The following is a 22,297-nucleotide window of genomic DNA, read 5'->3' on the forward strand; positions in this document are numbered from 1 at the left end:
TCACATTCCTTTTAATGTTAAAACTAAATAAGTCTACTGCATGCACACACATATGCATACCAATCCCAGGAATGTGTCTTTTTTTTTTCCTTCGCCAGAATTCCTCTCTGTAATAAATCCACGAACTCCAGAAGGCAGACTCAGCCCTGGGACCCAGTCCTTCTCTTACTTGGCTACTGCTCTCTGTTGGGAGTGTGGGGACTCAGATTTGGACTAGTTTATATTGCTCCCCAGCATTGCCCTGGATTGTTCCCCACTCCAGATAATTTCAATGAGTTCTAGAAGAGGGAAGGACAGTGTCCTTCCCACCCAGTTTAATGCACACAAAGGGCAGATATTCCAAACTGCTCTTTACACACACACACACACACACACACACACACCCCAAAGCCACCTTTCCCTAGAGAACTGTCAGCTGGAACACCCCATCTTGCATCCATGACTTCAGAAGTCTCTAAAACAAAGTAGCCTATCTTTGAGTCCTTGATCTGGAATCCTCAGTCACATTCTTGGTTATTTTGTTCAATATAAAGCAGACAACAGAGCTGTCCCGGTTGAAGTAGGGATGGGGCTCTTTCTCTTTCCTTCTGTCCTTTCTCTGTATCTTTCCCCTCCCAGGTTGGTGGACATTGAGGTGCCGCTGTGGAACTGTGGCATTTTGTGAAATACAGATTGAAAGCCACTCATCTATTTTAAAATTCTTATTTTACAGATGAGAAAAATGAGGCCCAAAGTGCAGTAAACTGCTGGTCTGGAATTCAAGCTGAGATCTCCTGGTTTCACACCCTTTGCTTTTTTGGTGGTGTTATGTTGTTTCTCTTTTATCTATGTGAAGATTTATTTGTTTTGTGTCTCATTCCCTCCAAGCCCAAACTTAGGTAATTATACCTTGAAAAGCAATCTCAAAAGCTAATTTATAATTGGATGTTTATGGCCAATAATAGCTTGGCAAATTGCTTCTCTCAAGTGTATCTGTCTAAGTCCCAGGAGGAAACAGATGGCACACTCAAATTAGGATAATCAAATGGGTTTAATAAAGGTCCCATTTACACAAGTGTGTGCAGTGTGTAGGGAGACCACCAAGGATAACAGTATCAGAGCTAATCCTGTCCGTTGGCCTGGAAGGACGAAGGGAGGGAGCACACTCTTCAGAGAGACGTGGAGCCTGCCAGAGAGAGGAATGTGACGTTTGGTCAAGGGACTAGCAGCCCAAGGTGACCTTTCGGGGATGAGGTTGGGCAATTATAACATCACCTTCTCTGTCTTCTCTTTCTCTAATCTCTGCTAGAGATCTTCTTGGTTGAACCCAACTGGAAGTCAAAAACATTGAACATATGGGTTAGTCACTCTACAGAGCAGGGTGAAGAAGAGTGAAGAGTAGATCTGGAGGCCAAATGGAAAATATCCTTTTTACAAAGGTATACAATTTCACAAGTTATCAGAGCTGGGGACCAAGATTCTAGAAGGAAAAAACAAACAAACAAAAACACAGAAATCATTTTAGTCTCTACCTTTCCGGCCACAGCCAATCAGTCACTTAATGGAGGCAGTCCTGGGGCACCTGGCTGGCTCAGTCAGTAGAGCATGTTACTCTAGATCTCAGGCCTATGAGTTAGAGCCCCATGTTGGGCTTGGAGTCTACTTAAAAAAAAAAAATTAATGAAAATATAATGGAGGAAGTTCTCTTTTTTTTTTTATTTTTATTAAAAAAATTTTTTTTTTTAACGTTTATTTACTTTTGAGACAGAGAGAGACAGAGCATGAACTGGGGAGGGGCAGAGAGAGAGAGGGAGACACAGAATCTGAAACAGGCTCCAGGCTCTGAGCTGTCAGCACAGAGCCCAACGCAGAGCTCGAACCCACGGACCGTGAGATCATGACCTGAGCCGAAGTCGGACGCTTAACCGACCAAGCCACCCAGGCGCCCCTGAAGTTCTCTCTTTTATAAACACTTCTTGATCCATTTCTCTAACATCCAGCTTGATTACTACTCATTTAGTTTTGGTCCCTACCACATCATAGCTGGATAGGGCGATAGCTTCCTAACTAGTATCCTGCCTTTAATTCCCCAACTTCCACACCACAGGTGGGATTATTATTATTTTCTAATGTTTATTTGTTTTTGAGAGAGAGAGAGAGAGAGGGACAGAGAGACAGAGTGCAAGCAGGGGAGGACAGAGAAAGAGAGAGAGAGAGGGAGACACAGAATCCAAAGCAGGCTCCAGGTTCTGAGCTACCTGCACAGAGCCCAACATGGGGCTCAAACTCACTAATGGTGAAATCATGACCTGAGTTGAAGTCAAACGCTTAACCGACAGAGCCACCCAGGTGCCACAGGTTTTTTAAGTGTTTTTAAGATGCAAGTCTGACCATGTAGTTTTCTGCTTAATACCCTTCAATGACTTAACATCACCTCAGTACATTTGATATCAGTAATAATTTATCCTAAAATGTAGGGGCTTAAAACAACAATAATCATGTATTCTCTCTCATTGTTTGTATGCGTCAGGAATTTGGAAAGGGCTTGGCCGGGAAGTTCTTTCTTGGAGCCTTTCATGAGGACACAATCAGATTTTGTCTGGGGCTGCAGTTATCAGAGGCAAGGATCCCTGGGGGCCATCTTGGAGCCTGGCTATTTACACATACCTAGGATAATGTCTAATTCTAAAGTGTCCTATAGGGCCATTTACCCTTGTCATCAGGAATAAGGACCTGCCATGGCCATGTTCTACTACCTCTCAAGTTTGCTATTTTAGAAGTAAGAGGTATTTCTTTTATTTTTTTTATTTTTATTTTTTGAAGTTTATTCATTTTTGAGAGAGAGAGAGACAGACTCTGAAGCCAGCTCCAGGTACTGAGCTATCAGTACAGAGCCTGACTCGGGGCTGGTACCCACGAACTGCGAGATCATGACTTGAACCCAAGTCAGATACTTAACTGACTGAGCCACCTAGGGGCTCTGGAAGTATGAGGTATTTCTTAACTGATTCACCTACATCTAAGGCCCAGGATTAGAGGTATGGGCTCTGTTTAACTCATTTATTTTAATTTTCTTGGGGAAACTGGGTTAGTGCTGCTTAAAAATAAAGCATTCTCGGAGTACCTGGCTGGCTCTGTCAATGGAGCATGCGACTCTTGATCTCAGGGCTGTGAGTTCAAGCCTCACACTGGGAGTGGCAATTACTTTACAAAAATTAAATTAATTTTAAAAATAAAGCATTCTTTGGTAAGCATTACTGACAAATACAAAATTATCTCTAAGTCATGTATATAAAACAGAATACATTAAACTAAACAGGTATATTCAGAGCAACATAATATACTTAACATATTTAATTAGTTTAATTTATTTAATATATTGGATAATTTAAATATACTCAATACTTAAACCCAAAATTCTGTTAATAAAATTAAATTTACCAAATATTTCTCATCTGCTGTCTTTTCCTAAGACAAGAAAATCATAACACTTTTCTTTATCTCCTTCTATAGCAGTTCCCAGCCCAATTCTTGGTATAAAGTAGGTGGTCATTAAATATTTGTTGAATTAAATTGAGTAATACCAAGAATAAATAATGATAGTCCCCAGCCTTTTCTTTAAAGTTCCTTCTGAATTTCTGCAGAGTAGTAGACAGTACTGTGTTCTAGGCACTCTGCTAAGCACTTTATATGCATTATCTCATTAATCTTCACACCAATCTTATGAGGGTGGTACTTTATTTTACCCATTTTACAGAGGAGAAAACTGAGGTTTAAAAAAGTTGGCCTCGGGGAGCCTGGGTGGCTCAGTCGGTTGAGCTTCCGACTTCAGCTCAGGGCATGGTCTTGCAGTTCGTGAGTTCGAGCCCTGCGTCAGGCTCTGTGCTGACAGCTCAGAGCCTGGAGCCTGCTTCAGATTCTGTATCTCTCTCTCTCTCCCCCTCCCCTGCTCATGCTCTGCCTCTTTCTGTCTCTAAAAAATAAATAAATATTTTAAAATATTTTTTTAAAAAAGTTGGCCTCTACTGTTCATATCCTCTCTAATTCTTCATATTCCGTAGTTTGAGTCCAGAAAAAGATATTCAGTTAACTTTATGCCCTGTTATGAATATACTGATTTTATGGTTTCTATTTGAAAGACTACTGGGCATGTATTTAGCAACAATATTATTGAAATAGCTTTCTCTTCTGGATGTAGAGTATGCTGTATAAGACCAAAACAGAAAGTACAATATTCCTTGCTTCTAATATACAGTTTTATTTTTCTATTTAAAGTTTTGAAATCAATTAATGTAATCCCTATCAAAATACCAACAGCATTTTTCACAGAACTAGGACATATAATTTTAAAATTTGTATGGAACCACAAAAGATCCCAAATAGCCAAAGCAATCTTGAGAAAGAACAAAACTAGAAGTATCACAATCCCAGATATCAAGATATACTTACAAAGCTATAATAATCAAAACAGTATGGTAATGGCATAAAAATAGACACAGAAGGGTGCCTAGGTGGCTCAGTCTGTTGAGCGTCCAACTTTTGATTTCACCTCAGGTCATGATCTCAGAGTTAGTGAGTTCAAGCCCCATTCTCTCTCTCTCCCTCTCTCTCTGCCCCTCCCCTGCTCTCTCTCTCTCTCTCTCTCTCAAAATCAATAAATAAACTTAATAAAATAGACACATAAATCAATGGAACAGAACAGAGAGCCTAGAAATAAAGCCACATTTACATGGCCAATTAATCTTCCACAAAGGAGGAAAGAATATTCAATGGGAAAAAGATGCTGTCTTCAACAAATGATGCTGGAAAAACTGGACAGCTACATGCAAAAGAACAAAGCTGGACCACTTTCTTACACCATACACAGAAATAAACTCAAAATAAATTAAAGACCTAAATGTGAGACCTGAAACCATAAAAATCCTGAAAGAGAAGACAGGCAGTAACTTCTCTGACATAGGCCATAGAACATTTTTCTAGATATATATCCTGAGGCAAGGGAAATAAGAGCAAAAATAAGCTGTTGGGATCACATCAAAATAAAAAGCTTCTGCACTGTGCAGGAAACAATCAACAAAACTAGAAGACATCTTACTGAAAGGGGGAAGATATTTGCAAATGACATATCCAGTAGAGGGTTATTGTCCAAAATATATAAAGAACTTACAAGGGCCACCTGGGTGGCTCAGTTGGTTAAACATCCAACTCTAGGTTTGGCTCAGGTCATGATCTTGAGGTTGTGAGATCAAGCCCCATATCATGCTCTGTGCTGAGCGAGGAGTCTGCTTTGGATTCTCTCTCCCTCCCACTCTCTGCACGCTACTCAATAAATAAAAATAAACTTAAAGTAAAAAAGAACTTACACAGCTCAACACCAGAAAACCAAATAATCTAATTAAAAAAGACATGAACAGACATTTTTCCAAAGAGGACATCCAGATGGCCAACAGACATATGCAAAAATACTCAACAACACTCATCATTAGGGAAATACAAATCAAAATTAAGTATCACCTCACACCTGTCAGAATGGCCAAAATCAAAAACACAAGAAACAACAAATGGTGGTGAGGATGTGGAGAAAAAGGAATCCTTGTGCACTATTGGAGGGAATGCAAACTGGGATGGCCACTGTGGAAAACAGTATGGAGTTTCCTCAAAAAACTGAAAATAGAACTACCATATGATCCAGCAATCCCACTACTAGTTATTTACCCAAAGAATAAGAAAACACTAATTTGAAAAGATATATGCACACCTAATGTTTATTGCAGCATTATTTACAATAGCCAAACCACAGAAGCAACCCAAGTGCCCATTAATAGATGAATGGATAAAAAGGAATGAAATCTTGTCATTTGCAACAACATGGATAGAGCCAGAATGTGTTCTACTAAGTGAAATAAGTCAGTCAGAGAAAGGCAAATACTGTATGATTTCACTCACATGTAGATTTAAGAAACAAAAGAAAAGAACAAAGAAAAAAAAAGACAGACCAAAAAGCAAACTTTTTTAAAAAAAGTTTATTTTTCAGAGAGAGAGAGAGAGAGAGAGAGAGAGAGAGAGAGAGAGAGAGAATGCCCAGGAGAGGGGCAGAGAGAGCACGCAAGCAGGGGAGGGGCAGAGAGAGAATCCCAAGCAAGCTCCACAACGTCAGTGCAGAGCCCCACATGGGACTCAATCCCACAGAACTGTGAGATCATGACCTGAGCCCAAACCAAGAGTTGGACACTTAACTGACTCAGCCACCCAGGCACCCCCAAAAAACAAACTCTTAACTATAGAGAACAAACTGATGGTTGCCAGAAGGGAGGTCAGTGGGGAGATGGGTGGAATAGGTGAAGGAGATTAAGAGTACACTTCTTATAATGAGCATTGACTAATGTATAGAATTGTTGAATCACTATATTGTACACTTGAACCTAAGATAACATGGTGTGTTAACTATACTGGAATTGAAAAAAATTTTAAACAAGTTTATTTATTTATTTTGAGAGATAGAGCAAGCAGGAGAGGGGCAGAGAGAGAGGGAAAGAGAATCTCAAACAGGCTCCAAACTGTCAGCACAAAGCCCAATGTGGGGCTCTAACTCACGAACCATGAGATCATGACCTGAGCCAAAACCAAGAGTGAGACATAACCAACTGAGCCACCCAGGTACCCCTAAAAAAAAATTTTTTTTACATTAAAACCAAGCCATCAAAGCAGTGTAGTATGTGAAAATAAATAAATAAAATTTTTTAAAAAATAAAGTTTTTAGGGGTGCCTGGGTGGTTCAGTAAGTTAAGCATCTGACTCTTAATTTTGGCTCAGGTCATGATTTCACGATTTGTGGGATCAAGCCCTGCTCTGGACTCTGCACTGACAGCAAGGAGCCTGCTTGAGATTCTCCCTCTCCCTCTCCTTCTGCCTCTCTCTCTCTCTCTCTCTCTTTTTCTCTCTCTCTGAAAAAAAAAAAATAAACTTAAAAAAAAGAATATAAAAAATAAAGTTTTGAGATCAGGATATAGTTTATTGTTGGTGTCAAAATTTAATACACTGCCTTGTCTCCCCAAAATGCTATCGGTATATCTTGGAATTGCAGAAATACATTATGTCAAAGATGTCTCTTGCTTCTGTGTGGTCTGTTAAAGAATGTGATGACTGTGACAATACATACGCTTCATAAAGCTGAGCTGACATCCTGTTGTCTTCCAGGAACTTCCTGGCTTTCTGCCATGCATATACATTTGCAAAATGCATCTGCAGAGTTAAGCATTTTTCAAGTTGAAAGCTTAAAGCGCTTTAGAGACTCTGGTTTCTATTCTGTGGTAAACAGGGGTATAATATGCGATCTCTTACATGTTAAAGAAAGGACCAATGGGGCGCCTGGGTGGCGCAGTCGGTTAAGCGTCCGACTTCAGCCAGGTCACGATCTCGCGGTCCGTGAGTTCGAGCCCCGCGTCAGGCTCTGGGCTGATGGCTCGGAGCCCGGAGCCTGTTTCTGATTCTGTGTCTCCCTCTCTCTCTGCCCCTCCCCCGTTCATGCTCTGTCTCTGTCCCAAAAATAAATAAAAAACGTTGAAAAAAAAAATTAAAAAAAAAAAAAAAAAGAAAGGACCATTGATTTCCCTGGAAAAGCATTTTTTCACTTCATATAATGATTTAAGTATATTCACTTCAGGGTTATTGTCATTATGCTCATCATCATCATCACCAACACCATCGTTACCATGTATGTATAGTGAGGGGAAAAAATTTCAATACACAAATGTTCTTTTTAGAGTTAAAACAGCTATAGTTTAGGAGCACATTTTTGCTTTTTTTCTTCTTTTTTTTTCCCCCAAGTTTTTACTTCAATTCCAGTTAGTTAACATACAGTGCAGTATTAGTTTTAGGTTTAGAAATTAGTGATTCGTCACTTACATACAACACCCAATGCTCATCACAAGTGCCCTCCTTACTATCCATCACTCATTTAGTCCATCCCCTGCCCACCTCCCCTCTAGCAACCCTCAGTTTGTTCTCTATAGTTAAGGGCCTGTTGTATGGTTCTTCCCTCTTTGTTTTCCCCATATATTCATCTGTTTTGTTTCTTAAATTCCACTTTTGAGTGAAATCATATGGTATTTGTCTTTCTCTGACTGACTTATTTTGCTTGGCATAATACTCTCTAACATCATTGCAAATGGAAAGATTACATTCTTTTTGATCTCTGAGTAATATTCCATTGTGTATATGTACCACATCTTCTTTATCCATTCATCACTCAAGGGACATTTGGGCTCTTTCCATAATTTCACTATTGTTGATAATGCGGCTATAAACATCAGGGGGCCTGTATCCCTTCGAATCAGTATTTTTGTATCCTAGGTAAATACCTAGTAGTGCAGTTGCTAGGTGGTAGGGTAGTTCTGTTTGCAACTTTTTGAGGAACCTAGGAACACATTTTTAGATCAATTATGAAGATAAGACTTTGGGGAATAACTTGGATGGCCTAGAGTTAGTAAGAGAAAGAGAGCTAAACTGCTCTATAAGAAATGAACAAGGATTTGGGGGATTAAGGACAAATAAGTTAGGGAAGAATGAAGGCTAAAAGCAAGATGAGGGGGCATTGGCATTGAAATCTGGCCCACTTTCTGTGTCAAGCTGTGAATTGCTAGGCCTGCTGCAGAAAGGCTGCTTTTTTTCTCAATGTGCATATAGATGCCATATGGGCCAGCAGTGACCCCAAGAGGGACCCAGCGTAATGCCAAGAGACTACAACCTGTAAGGAAGAGATACAGAGTGATTTCTCCATAAGAAAGAATGGAACAGGGATTTTTAAGTTCAGAAATGTTAAAATCCAATTTAGGTCATTCTGCCCTAGAATATCATCTCCTCCATGAGTCTCTTCCTTTGATGATATCTGTTCACATACATTGTAGATGAGTAGTGCTTCAGAGAGAAGAGATTGGGGCAGTTTCTAGTGAGGGGGTGAGGTGAGGAAAAGGCAGAAGAAACACTGAGGGGCTATAGTGTTGCTGGAAGCAAGACTTCAACCAGGGGACACCAAGGGGAGACTAGGCTCCAGAGAATCTTCAGAGACATTGGGGATGAGTATTTGAACTAAATGCAATTTGAATTTCAAAGAGCTTCAGGACATCCATGCAGCTGACACTTATATACACATAAATATCAATTAAGATCATTTGAGTTTTCAACAAATGGTGCTGGAACAACTAGACATCTTCATGCAAAAAGATTAATCTTTACACACTTCACAAAAATAACTCAAAATGGATCATAGACCTACATGTAATATATAAAACTATAACATAGGAGAAAACCCAAATGACCTTGAATCTGCTAATGACTTTTTAGATACAACACCAACAGCATTATCCGTGAAAGAAAAAATTGGTAAGTTGGACTTCATTAAAGTTAAATTTTTCTGCCCTATGAAAGATACTGTCAAGACAGTGAAAAGACAAGCCCCAGACTAAGGGAAACTATTTGTAGAAGACATATCTCCAAAAAAAGCCTGTTATCCAAAATATGCAAAGAACACTTAAAACTCAACAATAAGAGAACAAACAACCTGATCAAAACTGAGCCAAAGATTTTAACAGATACCTCACCGAAGAAGATCTATAGATGGCATATGATCTGCATGCTCCACATCATATGTCATCGGGGGAATGCAAAATTAAAAACAACAATGAGGGGCACCTGGGTGGCTCAGTCAGATAAGTGTCCAACTCTTGATCTCAGCTTACGTACTGATCTAAAGTTCATGAGTTGTAGCCCTGTGTTGGGCTCCATGCTGGGCATGAAGACTACTTAAAAAACAGAAACAAAAACAACAATGAGATATCACTACAGACCTATTAGAATGGCCCAAATCCAGAACATTTACAACACCAAATAGTGGCAAGGATATGGAGCAAAAGGAACTCCCATTCATTGCTGGTTGGATGGAATGCCACTTTAGAAGACAGTCTGGCAGTTTCTCACAACACTAAACATACTCTTGCCATACGATTCAGCAACCGTGCTCCTTGGTATTTAGCCAAAGGAAGTGAAAACTATGCACACACAAAAACCTACACACAGATATTTATAGTAGCTTGTTCATAATTGCCAAAACCTGGAAGTGACCAAGACACCCTGCAGTGGGTGAATGGATAAACCGTGAAACATCTAGGCACTGGAGTAGCAAGCTGTGAAAAGACATGGAGGAACTCTTAAGTGTGTATTACTAGATGAAAGGAGCCAATCTGAAATGGCACATACTGTATGATTCCATCTATATGACATTCTTGGAAAGGCAATACTATAGAGACAGGAAGAAGATCAGTGGTTGCCAGGGGTTGGGGGCAGTGAGGAGGTAGATAGGTGGAGCACAGACTTTTAGGGCAGTGAAACTACTCTGTATGATACCATAATGGGGAAACTTGTCATTATATATTTGTTCAAACCCATAGCATGTACAACACAAAAAATGAACCCTACCGTACACTATGGACCCTGTGTGGTAATAATGTGGCAATGCAGGTTCATCAGCTGTACCTAATGTACCACTCTGGTTTGGGATGTTGCTAATGTGGGAGACTATGTGGGGGCAGGGAGTATATGGAGAATCTCTGTACCTTCACTCAACTTTGTTATAAACCTAAGACTGCTCTAAAAAGTAGTCTCTTTAAAAAAAAAAAAATCACTTGAGGAAGTGAGGTCTGAGAGGTTAATGAATTTGTTCAGGGAAAAATAGCCCATCTGTGACTGAAATATGGTTGCTAGGACTTCTGCTTCCTGCCATGATGAAGTAAGAGGAACCAAATTTGCTGACTGCCTTAAACATTTTTTAAACTGGGCAAAATATTTGAAACAACAGTTTCAGACATTCGACAATAGGCAGCAGAGAAAAGCCATCTCTGAAGGGAAACAAAAAAGATGAGGTCTATGGTCATCCTAGCTCACTGCCTGGAAACTTTCCAGGCAGTGGCACAGAAAGGGGGAAACTAGGTGGAGCCCTGCAGTCTTCCTGAGTTAAGGAGACAGAGTTGAGAATTTGAGAACACTGGGGTGGCTAGAATTTTCAAGGCAGAGGCCCCAGAGAGATTGGCTGCAGAGAAACAGAAAGAGAGCTCCAAAGATCTGAAGATAGTTACCATCAAATCTTCAGCTGAGTACTGATAAGTGCATGTGAGGAAATTATTATTATCTTACAATTTGGGAGGTCAGAGGTGAAAAGAATTCTCATGGCACTAAAATCAAGGTGTCAGCAGGGCGGTAGTCCTTCTGGAGGCTCTAGGGAAGAATCTGTTTCCTTGCCTTTTCCAGCTGCTAAAGGCTGGACTCAATCCCACAAAGCATAAGATTATCACCTGAGCCGAAATCAAGAGTTGGATGCTCAACCAACCGAGCCACCCTAGCTTTGCCACTTCTTAATAAAAGAGGACCTGCTTCTGTGAAATATTAAAATATTGAATATAAATACATCCCTAAATCTTATTCCCTACCTGTCCATGTCTGGCCTGAGCCTTGAGGCTTATTGCCCAAGAGGAAGAGAGAGCAGTCACTTGCCCTTTATTGCAGGACACTTGGCTGGTGGTGTAGTTAGGACATAGAGCTCCCCTGACCATGTAAACAAGAGATTTCTGCCTGCTCCTGAGACCTTGGCAGGAGGCTGGAGTGGAGAGGGACATGGTAGCTCTAGCACTTTTTAGCCCTGATGGGGGACAAGAAAACATGGGCATGGGCAGATGCACAGGTCTTGATTTCCTCTCTTCAGACTTTAGGTCTAGAGGGAATGGGGACATCAGACACACTGAGGCACATGCTGATAATAGGGAGCTACTCTTGTTCTTCATCACTTTAAGACCCTCTTGAGATGAATTGTCTGGACAGCTGCCCCAATGCTAACCTGGCAGTTCAGCCCTATCAAGCAGAAAGAAGTCTTGAGGTTTAGTTTTCCCTGGGCTACGGTTGAGACCCACAAGTTTCCCCAATGCTCAGCCCTTCCTCAAAGTCAGAAGACAGCTAAGTCAGGTGCCCGCAGTCTTCATGTGTAAGGCACCTAGCAGATACTGAGTATGTTAGCGACTGTAAAGATGTTCTGAGGACTCAGACAAAACTTTGAAATGTCTATACAATGCCTTCTCCATGCCTAGGGATCTTAGAACAGAAGAGATCCTACCCCAGGCCTCTTTCCTGTCTCCATCCCTCCCTGCTCCAAATCCCAAACTTGCCCCAACTGGGATGATTTTAGTCTCAGCCTTCCCAGAAGCAGAAAGTTGGGCCAACGACCTCTTGAGGTTTCTCTGTGCTTTTCGAATCAGCAAATGTACTGAATTATTCACTCTTTTATAGTCTACAACCACATTTTTTTAGTCACTTCTGTGACCTTGCTATTTAAACAATTTCCTTTGCCTTGCAGTTTCTAAAAAGGGAAGTCAGAACATGTATATCCTCATTTTAAAGGCATATTGGCAGAATACATTAAATTCTAACTTATTAAAAGTAATTCTCTCCCCTCTTGTATTTAATTAAACTCGTATCTTGTATAAACTCGCTATGGAAGGGTCTCAGAAATTCACCTGCTACAGGATTCACCAAAAGACAGAGACTGAAGTAATTGTAAAGGTCTGGTCTGGGGCAGGAGTGTGGTGCTCTCGAGGAGGTGAAAGATGTTCAGTCTGGCTGGTGGCTTTATGGTCTAGCAGCTTCCATGTGGAGGAGATATTCACCAAACCCTCTTTTCTCCCCCCCAACCCCGGCCCCTCAAAGAGACTACATTAGCCAGACCCCCACAGAGATAGGAGTACCTGTGTGACTAAGTTAAATAGGATGTGAGTGAAAAAGACGTAAACATGGCTGCCTGTAAAAACTCTCTTATATGAACATATTAGTTTTCCTACTGCTTCTCTAACAAGTTGCCACAAACTTAGTTACTTAAAACAACAGTTTTATTCTCTTACTGCTAGTGGCCATTAGTCTGAAATCAATTTCCCCGGGCTAAAGTCAGGGTGTTATGACTCTATGTTAGCTGAGCTGGTTCCTCCTAGAGGATCTAGTGGGGAGTCCATTTCCTTGCCTTTTTTTTTTTTTTTTTTTTTTCTTTTTAGCTTCTAGAGGCTGCCTGCATGCCCTGGTTCACAGCCCCTTTCCAACATCTTTGTTGTTTTTTTTTAATTTTTTTTTTAATGTTTATTTATTTTTGAGACAGAGAGAGAGAGACAGAGCATGAACGGGGGAGGAGCAGAGAGAGAGGGAGACACAGAATCTTAAGCAGGCTCCAGGCTCTGAGCCATCAGCCCAGAGCCCTACGCGGGGCTAACTCACAGACCGCGAGATCGCGAGATCGCGAGCGACCTGACCTGAAGTCGGACGCTTTACAGACTGAGCCACCCAGGCACTTCCCAACGTCTTTGATCCTCACATCTCTCCCTTCCTCCTCTTATGAAGACTCTAGTGATTACATGTAGGGCCCACCCAGATAAACCAGGATAATTTCCTCATCTCAAGATCTTTAATTTAACCATATCTACAATATAAGATAACTTTCACAGGTTCTGGAGATTGGGTTGTGAACATCTTTGGGGATCCTTATTTAGTCTACTGCAGTGATCCTGAACACTCTTTCTTTCCAGCCCTGTGGACAACGATAAAGCTGAAAGAGGTGGGAAAGTCCTACAGTAGAAGGCCAGGTTGCTGAATGACTGGGTAGAACACAGTTCCTGTGCTGATCACACTGGACTGTGAAATGAGAGAGAAAAATCTTTTATTGTGGTGAGCCATTGTGATTGATTGAATTATTGGCCACAATGCTTTAACCCTCCTTGTGCCCACACCTTTGCAATGGCCTCATTATGGGAGGAGTGTACTCCCTAGCCCTTTGACTCTAAGCTTGACAATATGACTTACTTTGGCCAATGGCATGTGACTGACAGTGTGCCCAGGTTTTAAAGGTCACTTGTATGTCCACTTAACATTCATTTGTCTCTGCCATTGCCATGAGCCCAGTCTAGTGCTTCATAATGGAATGGTTGTTGTTTTATACCAATAAATTTTAGGATGGCCTACTAGATAGCAAAGGTTAACAAATATAACTACTGAGCTTTTAATTTGCTTATTACAGGCAGTTAGACTAAAGCAGGGGAAGACTGAGCAGGGGAAGACCGAGATGGAAGAATAGAATGCTGTGGCCAGAGAGTGGGGGGGTGGAGTTTATTATTCCAGTGAAGTAGCAGTTCCCAGTGACAGCAAGATCAGGGTATAACCATGGCAGGGAATGGCTAAAACTAAACGGAGGCGTTGTCACTGGAGATGAGCAGATCAAAGATAATGACAGAACTTGAGTTGGAATGGAAGACTGACTACAAGCCAAGTGCCCGAGCCATCACTGAATAAGGGGGGCTGGTCTTGAGACTGGAAAGCTAAAATCAGGTAACTTTGGCAAGAAGAAAATTCAGAAATTCTAGAAGGACCCTATGAATTGTACTAGGAGTGGGAGACCTCCTCCAAACTCCCGTTATATGGAAACAACGGAAGGCTGGAGTAGTTGAGAGGTGAGATCGTTGCTTGGAAAGATAAGCTGTGTTTGATCTCAGTTGTCTGATTTAGTCTCCCCAGAAGAAGAAGAAAGGCAGTGGGGATGGGAAGGCTTCATTAAACACAAATGTTGTGAGGTTATACTGAAGCTTCTGCTGAGTGAACCAAAGAACTATGGCACTGGCTGGGTACGTCCACAAGGCCTGAATTAAGGGCAAATGCAGAAGTATCTCCCACTGGCACATTTATTTGATAACTGCTTTTTTATCAATTTGTTCATTTTTTCATAGATTTTAGGACAAGTATAATTCAAAAACAAATATTAACAAATAAAAGGGCAAGAAATAGCACGAGAGTGTTTTACATGTCCTTTGTAGAAATTAAGTTTGCTAACAATACAATAACAGGCTTGATGTTTGAGTGCTCCATCGGGAAGTTGGGTGCCTGGGTGCCTCAGTCGGTTAAGTGTCTGACTCTTGATTTCCGCTCAGGCCATGATCTCATGGCTTGTGAAATCAAGCCCCGAGTCGGGCTTTGGGCTGATAGCATGGAGCCTGCTTGGGATTCTCTCTCTCTCCCTCTCTCTCTCTCTGCCCCTCCCCCACTCACATCGTGTCTCTCTCTCTCTCTCAAAATAAATAAGCATTAAAGAAAAAAACTTTTAAAAACATTTAATAAAGAGGATCTGGAAGTGTTCATAACTTACTTCTTCCTGCAGCTCTAAAGACATCCTGAGAATATTAAGTTCGTTTTCCAGCAAAGTTACAAAAGCTGCCCTCTACAACAGACTACAGCTTCCTGTCCTCCTTACAGATGGCACTGCAGAGGCACAATTCCAAGTAGTCTACATGGTGTCATAGGCGGAGTGACAGCCTCCAAAGAGATCTGTGTCCTAATCCCTAGAACTTGTGAATGCATCACCTTACAAAGCAAAGGGGAATTTCATTTGCAGATGGAATTAAGTTTGTTAATCAGCTGGCCTCGAGACGCTGGAGATTATCCTGAATTATATTAGGTGGGCCCAGGATAATCACAAGAGTTCTTGTAGGTGAAAGACAGAAGCAGAAGAGGAGAACCAGAGAGGTGGCAGTGTGAGAAAGACTCGGCCCAATATTGCTGGCTCTGAAGATATAAGTGGGCCATGAGCCACCCCACTAGGGTTCTGTGCTGAGCCTGCCTGGGATACTCTCTCTCCCTCTCTCTCTTTCTCTCTCTCTCTCTCTGCCCCTCCCCTGCTCACATGCACTCTCTCTCTCTTTATCAAAATAAATTTTAAAAAACATTCAAAAAATTTAAAAAATTAAAAAGAGAAGTGGCAAAGCTAGAACTCTAAGGCAGGTCTGTCTGATCCAAATCTTTGTACTTAAAGTTATTCTTTAACTTTTCTGCTCAAGGTCAGCCTTGCTTTATAATATATTTCCCAGATTTTTCATACCATTTGATTGCAATTTAATTTAAACTATTTGTTGAGGATCCATTAAGGACTCCTTACTATGTTACTGCAATGGTGGACTTCTTCCTGCCCTCAAGATTTCAATCCTTTGGGGCTTCTACTAGCCTGGGTTTTGCTGGCCCTGGTCCTGTGTAATTGCCACCTTCAAGTTTGAACTTTTTCCCTCTGTAAGTGAACCTTTCTCGAATCTCTTAATTTGAGTGTGACATCTGTTTCCTATTAGAGTCCTGACTGATGGACAGAAGTACATAACTCCACTGCCAGAACTCACGTGGTGGGTAGATGGCTAGCTGAGTTGTGTGCCCTTTCCATAGTGCAGAGTTGCTGACCAGTTCAGGAGTGACTGTCATTTCCCAGACCTTCTTGTATCAGGACAGAGCATGTGACTGCAGGCAGGCAGAAGAGATGGTCCTACCAGCAGGCCTGGCTCACAAAAGCTTCCCACTTGATCCTGCTGCTCTCTCTTCCCTTGTTCAATAGCATCTGAGGCTCTAGGGCAGGCATGAGTCATTTTGTGCCATGGATGCCTGATTCCCTTCTCAGAATCACGCTTCTTTTTAAAGAAACTTTTTTATTTTGGAATAATTTTAGATTTACAGAGAAGTTGCAAAGATAACGTCTCAGTCCATTTGGGCCACTATAACAAAATATCATAAACTGAATGGCTTATAAACAAACAGAACTTTATTTTGCACTATTCTGGAGGCTGAGAAGTCCAAGATGAAGGCACTGGCAGATTCGGTGACTAATAGGGACTTGCTGGGGCGCCTGGGTGGCTCAGTCGGTTAAGCGTCTGACTTCAGCTCAGGTCACGATCTCACGGTCCGTGAGTTCGAGCCCCGCGTCAGGCTCTGGGCTGATGGCTCAGAGCCTGGAGCCTGCTTCCGATTCTGTGTCTCCCTCTCTCTCTGCCCCTCCCCAGTTCATGCTCTGTCTCTCTCTGTCCCAAAAATAAATAAACGTTAAAAAAAAAAATAGGGACTTGCTTCCTCATAGATAGCTGTCTTTTGTCTTATTACTGTATCTTCACTTGGCAGAAGGGATGAGGGGTCTCCCTGGGACCTCTTCTATAACGGCACTAATCCCCTTCATGGGAGGCAGTAATCACCTTTCAAAGGACCCACCTCCTAATACCATCACATTGAACATTAAGATCTCAACATATAGATCTGATCTTGAGGCAGTAATCACCTTTCAAAGGACCCACCTCCTAATACCATCACATCGAACATTAAGATCTCAACATGTGGATTGGGTAGTGGGGGTGAGAGGACATAAATACATAAACTTCCAGTCCATTGCAATAGATAGTAGGGAGAATTTTCTTATACTTCTCATTCAGTTTCAATTTCCTCTAATGTTATCTTCTTACATTAGTGAGGTACATTTGCCAAAACTAAGAAACCAATATTAGCATATTATCATTAACTAAACTCCAGATTTTATCCAGATTGAGCTCATTTTCCCATTAATGTCCTTTTTCTGTTCCAGGATTTAATCCAAGATACCATGTTGTACTTAGTCGTTAAGTTTTCTCAGTGCTGTTGGTCTGTGACAGTGTCTGTATTTCCTTTGTTTAGTTTTTTTTTTTTTTTTTCCTCAGTAATCTCTACACCCAACCTGGGGATCGAACCCACAACACTGAGATCAAGAGTTGCACACTCTTCTGAGCCAGGCAGGAGCCTCTGTCTTTCCTTTTTTTCATGACCTTTAACAGGTACTTTCGGGGAGTATCAGTCAAGTATTTTCTAGAATTCCAGAATAATGTTTTAAATACATCAGCTAGATGTATCAGTGCACTTAACCAAACCCCATTGCTATTTACTTTCAGAGATATATGTGTGCAAAGGGACAATTTCAATTTATTCTAACATTTCTCCTTAAAAAACACATCAGTTAAGATCTGGCAGAGCACTGGGGGAGCCTAGGTGGCGCAGTCACTTCAGCTCTGGTCATGATCTCCCAGTTCATGAGTTCAAGCCCCACATCAGGCTCACTGCTGTCAGTGCAGAGCCCGCTTCTGATCATCTGCCCCCTCTCTCTGTCCCTGCCCCTCTTGCTCTCTATCAATAATAAGTAAACATCTAAATGATAATAACAATCATCAGAGGTATTTCCAAAGATTTAACTACTAGGATATGTTTTACACTTTTTTCTTTTTTAAGTTTATTTATTTACTTTTGAGAGAGAGACAGACAGACAGACAGACAGAATCCGAAGTAGGCTCCAGGATCCAAATTGTCAGTACAGAGCCCTATGCAGGGCTGGAACTCACCAACTGTGAACTCATGACCTCAGCCGAAGTCAAATGCTTAACCGACAGAGCCATCCAGGCGCCCTATATTTTGTTTTCAAGTAACAAACCAAAATATAAACAATATAAATTTCAAACAATGGGGATTAGTTAAGTACACTGATACATCTAGCTGATAGAATGTGTTTCTTAAATTTTTTAAAATGTCTTTTTACCTATTTTTGAGAGAGGGAGAAAGAGACAGAGTGTGAGTGGAGAGGGGCAGAGAGAGACAGAGATACAGAATCTGAAGCAGGCTCCAGGCTCTGAGCTGTCAGCACAAAGCCCGACGGGGGTGGGGGGGCAGGGGGGGTGACTAGAACCCTCCAATGGTAAGATAATGACCGGAGCCAAAGTTGGCCACTTAACCGACTGAGCCACCCAGGCGCCCCTAGCTGATAAAATATCGTACAGTTATTAAAATTCATGTCAAAGAATAGAAATTTACCTAATAATAATATGACATATTATGAAACATGATATTGATTATGTCAATAAAAATATTGGATGAGGCATATGCATGGGGAAAACATTTAAAAGTATATTTGCTAAAATATGGAGAGTGCTTATCTCCAAGTACTGGATTACAAGTGATTCATTTTGTCAGAGCAACCATTGCTGGACATAGCTCACAGTCTGCCATGCGATCACAAGGGTAAACAACTGATACACTTACAACCATTCTGTACCCATGCAACCATTCTGTTCTTCATTTTTAGTACAGAATTCAATGAATTACATGAGATATTCAACATTTATTGTACAATAGGCTTTGTGTTAGATGATTTTGCCCAACTGTAGGCTAATGTAAGTGTTCTGAGCATGTTTAAAGTGGGCTAGGCTAAGCTATGATGTTCAGTAGATTAGGTGTATTAAATGCATTTTCAACTTAAATGATATTTTCAACTTACAATGGGTTTATCAGGATGTAACCCCATTGTAAATTGAAGAAGATCTATACTATGCCCAGAGGCTCCTTATTTCTTGATTTTTTTGTTTGGAGATAATACATTTCTATTTATTTGAATTGGTATTTTCTGCTACTTCCAAGTAAATGCGTCCTAATTGGTGTAATTGGAAAAGACAGAGTTCAGCAACCTTCCTGTAGATAATTTTGTTGTAGCACAACTACCAGGGAGGAGGGAAGAATCAAGACCTAAAGGCTACCCCCCAAAAAAAAATGATCTAAAAGTTGAGGAAGTGAGGAGTTGGCAAAAATACATTTTGGTGAAACCTTCTTTGATCAGAACGTAATAAAAGGAATTAAGCAGTTTTCTTTTACATCTAATTAAATAATCACCATTTCATATTTTTCAAGTTTTTCTTCTAGAAAAAAACTTGAGTTTTGCTTGACAAAAATGTTCAAAACAAATACAATTTTTGGTTTTCAAAATTTTAAAGTGACTCATGTATTAGTCTCTAAAAGTTTACTCTTCTCTAAAGTCTTCCAGTACATTTGTTTTTTATTTGTTTTTTAATGTTTTTATTTATTTTTGAGACAGAGCATGAGCGGGGAAGGGGCAGAGAGAGAGGGAGACACAGAATCTGAAGCAGGCTCCAGGCCCCGAGCTGTCAGCACAGAGCCCAACACAGGGCTCGAACTCTCAGACTGTGAGATCGTGACCTGAGCTGAAGTCGGACGCTTAACCGACTGAGCCACCCAGGCGCCCCTGTTTTTGAAGCACACTATTGGGAAACTACTCCCGATTGTAATATTTTATTTTCATGTACCTAAATCTATGAAATGATCAGATTGTGGTTCAACATAATTTGCTCATGGAACTTAAATAAAAGTAGGCAATTTCATAAAAACCTATTAAAACAAGATGAAAAATTGATTATTTGGTTAAGAGTACTAGAAAAGTAATTCAGCTTTAATATCTTCTTGATTTATCTTATAAGGAGCAGAAAAATCTATTGTATGAGCTTCTCTTAATTTCTTTTCCTTTGATGTTTCTTAAGTTCTGTAACTGCCTTTTTGATAGTTGTTAGCGTCAGTTACTAATAATTCCTTCTTATCATTTATAAAATATAGTTTGAGACCTTTACCCGGAAAGGTCGGCTCAGGTATTAATGAATAACTTTATTATTTCAAGGTTGGGTTCTCTATTCATGTGAGTTTTCAGTTATTGATTTTGACTCTAGTAATTACTATATTTTTTTTGTTGATGATTTTATTTGGTTACTCATATTTTTTTTAAACGTTTATTTCGAGAGAGAGTGTGAGAGAGAGTGTGTGTGCATGCACACACACACGAGTTGGGGAGGGGCAGAGAGAGAGAATTCCAAGTAGGCTCCACACTCAGCATAGAGCCCGATTGAGTGGGGCTCGATCCCATGACCCTGGGATCATTACCTGAGCTGAAATCAAGAGTTGGACACTCAACTGAGCCACCCAGGCACCCCTATTTGGCTATTCATATTTTAAATCTTGTTTTTAACTAATGATTTCTAAGTTTTGACACTTGATAATCTGAGTGTTTCTGTACAATGTGTCTGGACTTGGCTTAAGTACTGAAACCTTTGGTTAATGATCAGAGACATTTAGGTGGTCCTAGGTGGTACTTCTCAACCTTTGTCCACAGGACACACTTGACCCTCCTATCAGTTGTATGCAAAAACCATTCATTAATTGTAGCTCCATTCGTCTTTTCATCTGGGAAGCAGAGCTTTACAGGCATTACCTTCAAACCAAAAACAAATCACTAGAAAATATTGGCACTTTCCATCAGCAACAAATTACCAGAACATCCCTCCTGACACTTCATCACACTACACTGACGCCGCATGATGCCTCATGACTCCCAGTGAAAAACACTACTCCAGTAGTTATTACAATGCACTGGGAAACAAGGAACAAAAGACAAAAAATAAAGCCCCCCCTGCCCCCCACCATTGGAGAATAACCCTTGTTAGGGCAGTAACTTAACTTCTCTGTGCCTCAGTTCTCCTTGCATACAAAATGAAAGCTACAAGAAATTCTCATGAAAATATTAATTGTTTAACATTATTGTTTTGAGAGTTTCAATTCAACAAAATAGGGAGGGAATCGAGTGTAGAAGGCCTTAAATGCTTGGCTGAGGAGTTGGACTTTAATGTAACAAAGATGTGTAAAGATTATTGAACAGGGTAGCAGCATTATCATCAATGTTTGTGTGTTAGGAGGAAAACTAGCAGCAGTATGTAGAATGGAGGAAAGAGGTGGAAATAAGAAAAGTTAGGAGAGTATTGCAAAGGTCAAACAGATACTGAGGGTAATTGCTGTGGAAGGGAGGAGAGGGACGAGTGGGAGATTTAAGAGATAACACAGAAAATCAATTATAAATGTAACGATTTGTTACTAAATGGTGTGATGAGTGAGGGAGAAGAAGGAAGGATTTGTATAGGACTTTGAGGCTTCTGGTCTGAAAATTTAAAGATGCTGATGCCATTAAGTGACTGGAAGCACAAAGATAGCTTGGGTGTGTGCTTGTGTGTAAAGGTGACATGAGGCAAAGGTTTAGGAATAATTTGTCTCATCTTTTGGATTGGACACCCACGTGGTGCCATCCGGCTGGACAGTTAGAGTGGATCTGGAGGCACTTGTTCATACAAATGAAAGGAATACTCTTGTAACGCAAACAACTCATTTTTATAGTGCTCAACCATTAGTGCCCCAAACCCTGAGGTTATTACCTCATCAACAGTAAACGCTTGATTACAGCTGACTGTGTGAAGGCCCTTAGTTCTCACAGTTTCTATGGGCAAAATATTAATTGTGATTAATTATCGTGTGGCATAATACAAAGACAAGATGATTTATTGTGGCTTCTGGAGAGCGCTTGCTTGGTTTTTTCACTGCAGCCCTCGGGGAAAGGGAACTGGACAGCTCCCCGGGTGGCATTGGGCTCCTTCCGGGTCAGAGCCGGCCAGCTGAGACCCGCCAGCAGCCATGTGGGTCTGGGCCTTTGGGGCCTTTCCGACTAGGGTGCTTCGACCTTGGGCGGAGGGCCCTGCCTTCCTTTTTCCTACAGCTCATGGCCCCCGGCCCTCGGCTCCAGGGCGGGGCGGAGCGGGCTGCT

The sequence above is a fragment of the Panthera uncia genome (genome assembly GCF_023721935.1).
Source record: "Panthera uncia isolate 11264 chromosome B3 unlocalized genomic scaffold, Puncia_PCG_1.0 HiC_scaffold_1, whole genome shotgun sequence".
NCBI lineage: Eukaryota > Metazoa > Chordata > Mammalia > Carnivora > Felidae > Panthera > Panthera uncia.